The following is an 8571-nucleotide window of genomic DNA, read 5'->3' on the forward strand; positions in this document are numbered from 1 at the left end:
AGGTCCCAGTCTGGAGCAGGTTTGAACAGTTCCAAGAAAAGGGAAAGAAAAAAAGACAGTCCAGGGAAAACTCTGCCTCAGCCAGCTAAACCAACTGAAAAGCAAAGAACACTCTGTTCTGCTCCATCAGTGCCCAGACAACACAGTGCAGCACAGAATGTGGAGCAGTGTTGCTTTTAGAAGAGTGAGTGCAGCCTGTGATAACAAACTCCGTACTTCTTCTTCTCCCCACCTTTGCTCTCAGAAGCAGTCTTGAAGGCAGAGAATATAATATCCAGCATTAACAGAACAGATGGCTGGGGATACAACATCATAAAGTCACCCTAGGACACTGCTCTACTGAGATATGTCACCAGACTATGCTAAGACAAAGTTTTGGAACTGCTAATTAAAATTCTACTATCACAGTGAAGCTGAGGAGGAAACACAGCTCACTCCAGTTACCTTGTGGCATGCCAATACTTCCTTTCAATCACAATGGTTTTCGTCTTTAAGTCCGTGACATCACAGGCATAATTCAACATCTTTTGGGCAGGAAGGAAGATATTCTTCTCATTATACTGATGGGTAAGCTGAAATGCAAAGCAGTTAATTCAAAGTGAAACAGCGATAAAGTCAATAGTAAAACTCACCACAGTTTTGTTTACCAACCCATGTCCTTACTATCCCAAAATACAAGAACAGCTGTAAAAGCCTTGTGGTTTCTTAATTTTTTCCTATACCTACATGGGAGGGTAAGGGATAAATGATCCCAAACAATGGTAATCCACAACAAAGCATTCTTGACATCATATTCAGCTTTTGCATAGTGAGCTCTTCACCTGATCAAGTTATTCCATTGCAATAGTTTGGGGAGTATCTTAGAGGGCTGGCTGTTGTTTGGTTTAAACCATCTTGATCATTCAGGAACCCAGTAGCAATGAGAAAGTTCAAAATAAGATAGTGCTACACATTGATTTTCCTATATGACAGACATATTTCTACAAGACAGAAGGCTGACCTAATGCTTCCCTACAACATGGCTGAAGTGGCATCCTGTTCCCCATAGGTTTTTCCGTTTAATTTTAGCAGCTTTCTTACTAGATTAATGAGCTGAACTAACTCAAAAAGGAATCAGATAAGTGCCAGAGCTTTAAAACAAACAACAACAACAACAACAAAAAAGATGCAAAATGGTGATTTGTGGGTGTGCTTGAAAACAGAAATTTTTTTGTATTTTTCATAGAGACATGGCATTCTCTAGAATGATATTGCTCCAACAGTTTGAGTTTGGTTTTCTTTTTCCCCCTCAATTGTAAATGTTATGCATTCTTTTTGGCCATTTCAGTAAATAGATTTTCTGATACGTGTGAAAGACAGTCTAAAGTTCCCCTCATTTGCCTCACGACCATTCCCAGGACAGACACTGGGACCCTAAAGACACCGATGGGAATTCTGGCCTGCCAGTAATGGATGAACACCAAAAATCCTGAGGCCCCTGAGCAGAATTCTGGCCTGCCAAGTGATTGTTCACAGCTGTGTCTTCAGTGACTGCTTCTAGCAGGGCCTGCCAAAGGGCGACCCGGCCTATATGCTTGCACCTGCTTCACGACAATAGACCAGGAATTTTCCCACCTCTTGGCCAGATGAACTTGCTGGGGCAACTTGGTAGCGCCCCCATGGAAAATCCTTCATCTGCTCCACTACCACCATGTGGCATGGAGATTGAAACACCCCTGCCAAGGACTGAGACACCTGTAATTCTGATGCAGGGGTGCTGGCCTGACTGAAGCAGGATGCCTGCTGAGTGTTGCCTACAGATGTGCCTACAGGACCTAGACTGGTTTCCCCTAGAAGCAGTCCTGAAACAGTGGGTCCCACTCACTGCTGATACTGACTTACCCTGCTGAGAACATGGACTGTCTGTACCCGTCTTCAATACCTTTTTCCCCCTCAGCAATTTCAATAGACTTCTTCTTGATTGTATCTGTTCCCCCTCAGCCATTTCAAGATTCTGTTTCCCCCCTCAGCAATGGACTATAATAGAACCTTGAGTTAACCAGGACTTAACCTTGAGTTAACCAGGCAGGGCCATTTTCTTCCCAATGTGACTAGGCAAACTCTGTCGGCTGGACTATGAGGACTTAGTCTCTCCACATTTGGTAGCTATACTCCTGTCTTGGTTCAGGGCAAATTTTGGGGAGAACCCCCAAAGGGGCTCTTCTAGGAAAGCAGATTCATTTGGCCCCTCCGCTATGAAATATTAATCCCAATATTACCGGGTGGGACGTGCCTGGGCTCGTCTGACCCTTGTTGCTGGGCCAAAGGCGGCAGCTATGATGTTTCACCTCAGAGATACATTTGGCCGGCTGCATCCTGCAACTAGGCACTCGCAACAAATCCAGGCATAGTAGAAACTCAGTTTACCTCTGGTGGAAAAGGTTCAGGGGACGGTGAAGAGAAAAAGGAGAGGATTCTGCTGTAGAGTTTTAATCCAGAGTTTATTCCAGGATGACAGACCTCCGAATCTTGTAACAGCTCCCAACAGAATCCAGACCGCATGGTCCCGTCTCCTTTTAAGCCCGGGGACAGGGGGAGGGGAAGGCACAGGTGAGCCACCAACCAGGTGGGAGGAGGGGAAGGCTCAAAGGATAAAGACACTTGGACAGGCCAATGAGCCCGGACCTGAGGGGCATCTTTTGAACTTCTGCCAACCACACCATGACCCTGCTGGAATGTTAAGATTGATGGACAGCACTTAGCAGGAGGGCAAAGGGGGAGGGGAAAGGACAGATTTCACCTATCCCAACACCTGAGGGATTTTCCTGTTTCCTGAAACAGGAAATGGCGTCACACTGCAACACTCCCCCCAACCGGTCCAGGAGAAAATAGCTCCTTGGAAAGAGGTGGAAAAAACCTGTTTATTAAACAATAAAACCTAAACAATATTGAACAATAAAACCCCTTGTTGCTCCAAAAGAGATGACAAACTGAGAAAGTCCCCTCCCTCAGTTGCAGTTCAGCTCACACAGGCTCTTATCAGTCCCTCTGGTGCTGGAAATGTTGCAGGCCGGGCACGGCCTGGTGGGCCACAGGTGCTAGCTGCTGGTGCTCTTCGGGGTGTTCAGTCCAGAGCAGGTTTCAAGAGGTCCAAAGAAAAGGGAAAAAAGAAAAGAAACCACAGTCCAGGGAACTTCCTTGCCTCAGCAAGCTAAAACTAACTAAAAGCAAAGGAGAGCTCTGTCCCACTGTCTGTTCATCCACAGACAACACAGTCCAGGAGCAGGAATGTGGAGGAGTGAGTGCAGTGTCTGAAAACAAACTGCTGCTTCTTCTCTCCCCCCTTCACTCTCTGCAACAAGTCTTAAAGGTGCAAAACTTATTATGCAGCATAAACAGAACAAGATGATTGGGGTTAAAAGCATCATATAATCAGCTTAGGACAACTCCCTCTCTCTTTCTCCCCCTCTTTTCTATTCTTTTCCTCTCCCTAATTCCTTTCATGCGTTTGCTGTGGTCATTCTATAAAGGTGCATTTGTTTGGATTGATACTGCAATCCCCTTTCCGTGTTGTCTGTTGCACTCCGAGATCAGTTAACCAACCATCACCACCCCCATTGGTATGAGCGGATCGTGACATTAAATTGGCATCATGGACAGGATTCTGATAGACAGAAGGGTCTGCAAGGCTGTTTGTAGTCTGTAACAGGGGAAGGACGATTTGCTTCAGCCACACCTAGCCCCTCATCGCGAAAGGGTTGAACGAAGCTGGAAAGCAAGGAAAGCTCTTTGAATTTCCCACAAACTGTGCACGCCCAGGTGAAATACGCCCCCATACTCTATTGAGGGTTCTGTCTTTAGAATTTCCCAAAAAATCTCTTAGCGCAAAAGGGGAAACTGTTTTTGTTATGTGTGAATTTGGACTGTCTGGGAAGGAAGGGACAACTTGAAGGAGCTAAGCAGGGCCTCCCAGGGAGATTTGGTCTCTTCACCCAGCCAGGGAAGCAAAGGGGAACACAGCAAAGGCTGTGAGATTGTCTAACTTAAGTTTGCACCTCCCTGTCATGGTTTTGGTCCCTTCATAAAATGACTGAAAACTCTAGCACAAAAGTTAAAGCTGAATTTTCTGCTCTGCTTGCTAAATAGAATGCCAAGCCTTCTCCAAGGGGGGAGGTTTGGGCAGAGAACAACTGGTTTAATTTAGAAAATGTCATAGATAGAATTTGTTCTTTACAACAGGAAACAGAAGTTAAACTGGGCAAAAATAAAACCATCCTCTGCTCAGTTTTGGCAGCTTGTCTCACAGCAGCCATAGAAATCCTTTTTAAGCAAAGAAATGAGGAAATAGCAAGAATAGATTCCCTTCAAAACCTAGTTGAAATTTTGCAGAAAGAATTAAAGGAAGATAGAAATGAGATCTATATGTTGCGAGCTGCCCTTAGAGAGGAACTTGCTAAGAATTCACATCATACTGATTCCTCTACAGGGCCAGAGGAAAAGGAAACTCCTGACATGAAACAAATCTATCCCCGTAAGGAACTTGAGGCAGTAAAAAATTGGAGAGAATACTGCTGTCCTCTCTTGAGACCCTTGGTTCAAACAGAATAGAACTATATTAATGATGAGGATTGTTGGAATGTTGGGGGACATAAGACAGATGATGCACTTTGGACCTGGTTAACATAAGAGATTTGATAACAGGATGCCTTGGCATAAACAAATGGAACTTTGAAAATTCGACCTGGATTGCAAGAAGATTAAATCAAACGGGTTTACTGGCAAAAGAAAATCCCATGAAACTCTGCAAGCAAGAGATGTTGTTATATGCGTAAGTTTGTGTATGTGATTTTAACCTAATCATTGTAGTACACATTACTAGTCTCCCTGAAATGGTATATAAGTGCTTGTATCCCACAATAAAATTGGATTCTGATTACCGAGTGGGTCTCCCTGTCTCTCTGCATTGCCGAAAGAGGATCTTGACCCACATATCACAACTAAACAAATACCGTTCAGTGCTACCGAATTAGCTAAGCTGTAAAAAGAATTCGGGCGCCTCCCACAAGAATCAGAGACAGAATATGTCTTCCGAGTGTCCCTCAATGGTGGAGATCAAATTAAATTAACCGGAGGCCAGTGGGTACTGGGGACATGGAGCCTTCTTCACAACAAGAGATAAGGAGGTAAGAGTGATGCATGGTCCCTGACACAGGGTGCGTCTTTCTGGGCCGGGAGAATGAATCCTTTGGAAAGGGGTGACCCCCTGGCAATCGTTGACACCACCAACCAGCTCTTAGAAAGTGTCCACAAAGCCACCTGCCTGCAAATGATTCATGAAAAGAAATTAGTTCCTGGTTTTGAATGCCCAATGCAATTACCTGTGAAGCCAGAACTAATGACCAATTGAACTCGTGGGCTTCCAGAAACACTTAAACATACAGCAATGACTCTACAGAAAACCATAATGGCTTTGAATCCTGTAGAAAGACTAGATAAGATTCCTCAGGAATTCCCCTGACCAAAGTGGACCTAGAGATCCTGGCTTCACTCCCTACTCTTCCCCCTCACAGCCCTCAGCTTCTCAATCTGATTCACCTGCCAGTAGCCATAAAGTTTGGACATGAGCTGAAGTTGCAATAGATCTAATTAATTATTGTAGACAATATGGACCTATAAAAACCCCGGCGTAGAAATCAGAAAATAACAAAGGTGTTTGGTTTATTGGGGCTCCTCACAGTGAAAATATAGAGAAAGGAAAACAGATCTCTAACTGCCACCGTTGGTGGTTGTTGGGAATTCAAAAGTGGGTCCCCAAAGAGGTGATGGATGGTTTGCCCCTTGATAAATTGCAGAAAATAATAAATAATTGGCACCAGCGAAAACCGAATCCATTGGCTCAACCCAGTGCACCCCTCCCTTCTCAGGGACAAAAACTAACCCTCCCCCAGCCTCTCCCACAGAACACAGGCAGTGAACCAAAACCAACAGGGTTTTCGGGAAACAAATCTCTCTGCCGCTTACAGGTGGGCAAAGGGGCGGAGCGTGGGTTTATTTAAGAATGCTCACTAAAAATAAATCAGGATATATATTAAGCCCAGCTATCACGGGCCTCCACAGGCTACTAGTAACCTTTTTGATTGACATTGGGGCTCAAATCTCTGCACTAACAAAAAAGGATGCCCAGAGGTGTGGAATTGTTCCAACTAAGAGACAATGCTGTGTTCTTAATGCTCTGGGAACTACAGAATCTGTGAATGTTGCCTTAGCCAAACTGATGCGCCCTGGAAATGAGCATCAACTAGTCATCAAAATGGTAATTGGGAACATTCCAAATAATTGATTAGGAATGGGTGTCCTTGCTGGGAGGCAGTGGGAAGACTCTGAGGGATTTCTGTGGTCTTTTGGCACACTGCCACTTAACATTAGGCTGCTTCAAACCGCACCCTCCCTACCCTATAATCAAACAACTAATGTAAAACAATACCCTCTACCTTCTGGTGCCAGAGAAGGTATCAAAGCGGTTCTACAGGACTTGAGAAACCAAGGGGTAATAATTCACACACATTCTCCTTTTAATTCACCGGTATGGCCAGTCTGAAAAGCCAGTGGAAAGTGGAGATTAACAGTAGATTTTCGCAGGCTTAATGCCAACACAGACCCTCTTACAGCACTGGTCCCAAACTTAGCTGAATTAATAACATCAATTCAAGAAAAGGCTCACTCAATCATGGCAATGGCAACTATGGATGTCAAAGACATCTTCCTTATGATACCTATACAGCCAGAAGATAGGGACCGTTTTGCCTTCACATAGGAAAGGACAGCAATACACTTGCACTAGGCTTCCCCAAGGCAACAAACACTCCTCCACTTTGGCCCACCATGCTTTAGTTCAGGAATTAGAAAAAATACCCAAACCTGATCCTGCTGATCCTGTAGCTGATAATCAATACATTTAAGACACTCTGGGGGGGGGGTGGGGGGGGGTGGGGAGGGGGGGAAGGATGAAATAGAGGTAGTAGGGAAACATCAGCAGAAAATAATCTCTCACTTAAAAAGTCTTGATTTGCAGATACCCGCAGAGAAAATTCAGAAACCTTCTCAGGAAGTGAAGATTTTGAGAATTTGGTGGAAAGGAGGCATGACATGTATTCCATCCGATACCCTAACCTCTTTAGATCAAAGGCCTGAATTGAGGAAAGATCTCCAGCAAGCTCTAGGACTATTAGTGTTCTGGAGAAAACACATCCCAGATTTCTCAATAATTGCTAGGCCACTTTTTGCCTTGCTGAGGAAAAGGATTAAATGGGATTGGACTCCTTCTCAGGAAGAAGCATTGCAATTACTGATTTTTGAGGCAACAGCTCACCAAGCACTAGGCCCTATCCATCCCACAGATCCCTTTCAGGTGGAATGGGGATTTGCCTCCTCAGGGCTATCAGTACACATTTGGCAGTGGGGTCCCGAGGGTCCAACGGGGCCTCTTGGTTTTTATTCCTGTGGTTTCAAAGATGCTGAGAAAAGATACACTACCTGGGAAAAGGGGTTGTTTGTAGTTAGCTTAGCTGTCCTAGAAGAGGAAAAAATTGCATGACAAGAGCTTATTGTATTAAGAAGCCCTTTCAAAGTTATCAAAATCGTCACTAATGGGAGCCCCACCCCCCCCCCCCCCCCAACCTGACGGGGTAGCCCTTAGGGCCTCAGTTAGGAAATGGTATGCTCAGATGGAAGGCTATTGTAATACCGTCTCAATAACGGAAGATGCTGCTAAAAATCTAACAATCCAAGGCACTGAGAGCCTGGTTAGCAGCCAAGATAAATCTACCTCTGTAATCAAAGCTGCCCTTCCTTTCTCCCCCAAACAAGCAGCAAGTTCTTGGTTCACAGATGCCTCTGCAAAATGGGAAGGGAAGGTATGGAGATATAGAACAGCTGTCTTACACATTTCATCTGGTGAAAGAATCATTACCGAAGGGGAAGGCAGCGCTCAGGCTGGGGAACTCATAGCTGTTTGGAGTGTTTTCTGATGTGAGGCACAGAACATTTCTCTTGTCTGCATTTATACCGACCCTTACGCAGTGTACAAAGGTTGTACCGAGTGGCTTCCTTTCTGGCAGCAAAATGATTGGGAAATTCACAGAATTCCAGTGTGGCAAAAGGAAAAGGGGCAAGAAATTTTAGATGTTGCAAGCCAAGGAAATTTTGCTATTGGTTGGGTAGCTTCTCAGCAAACAGATGGAAATCCAGCAGGAGAGTGGAAGAATAGAGCTGATGAACTAGCAAGGCTCAGCCCCCTGAAAAAGGAACTCATTACTGAGGACTGGGATCAACTATTAGAATGGCTGCATGGAAAAAGACAGCACACAGGTGCAAAAGATTTGTACAAAGAAGCTCATGCTTGTGGTTGGCTGGTTACCAGGGAAATGTGTAAAACATGCGTATCAGCCTGCGAGCAATGTCACAGGTGAGTGGAGAGACATCCTTTAGAAGATGACCCTCTGCATTTAAGAAAGGGTAAAGGCTTATGGGACGCGTGGCAGGTAGACTATATTGGCCCCTTTAAGAAGTCAGGAGGTAAACACTTTGTGCTAG

At 44.8% G+C, this 8571-nt stretch overlaps 1 pseudogene; it reads left to right on the forward strand.

The window, feature by feature from the left end:
- The first annotated feature begins 4491 nt into the window (after positions 1–4491).
- On the forward strand, positions 4492–5669 carry LOC136565461 (uncharacterized; annotated as a pseudogene).
- Positions 5670–8571: the final 2902 nt, after the last annotated feature.

Source organism: Molothrus aeneus, chromosome 21 (assembly GCF_037042795.1).
Source record: "Molothrus aeneus isolate 106 chromosome 21, BPBGC_Maene_1.0, whole genome shotgun sequence".
Lineage (NCBI taxonomy): Eukaryota > Metazoa > Chordata > Aves > Passeriformes > Icteridae > Molothrus > Molothrus aeneus.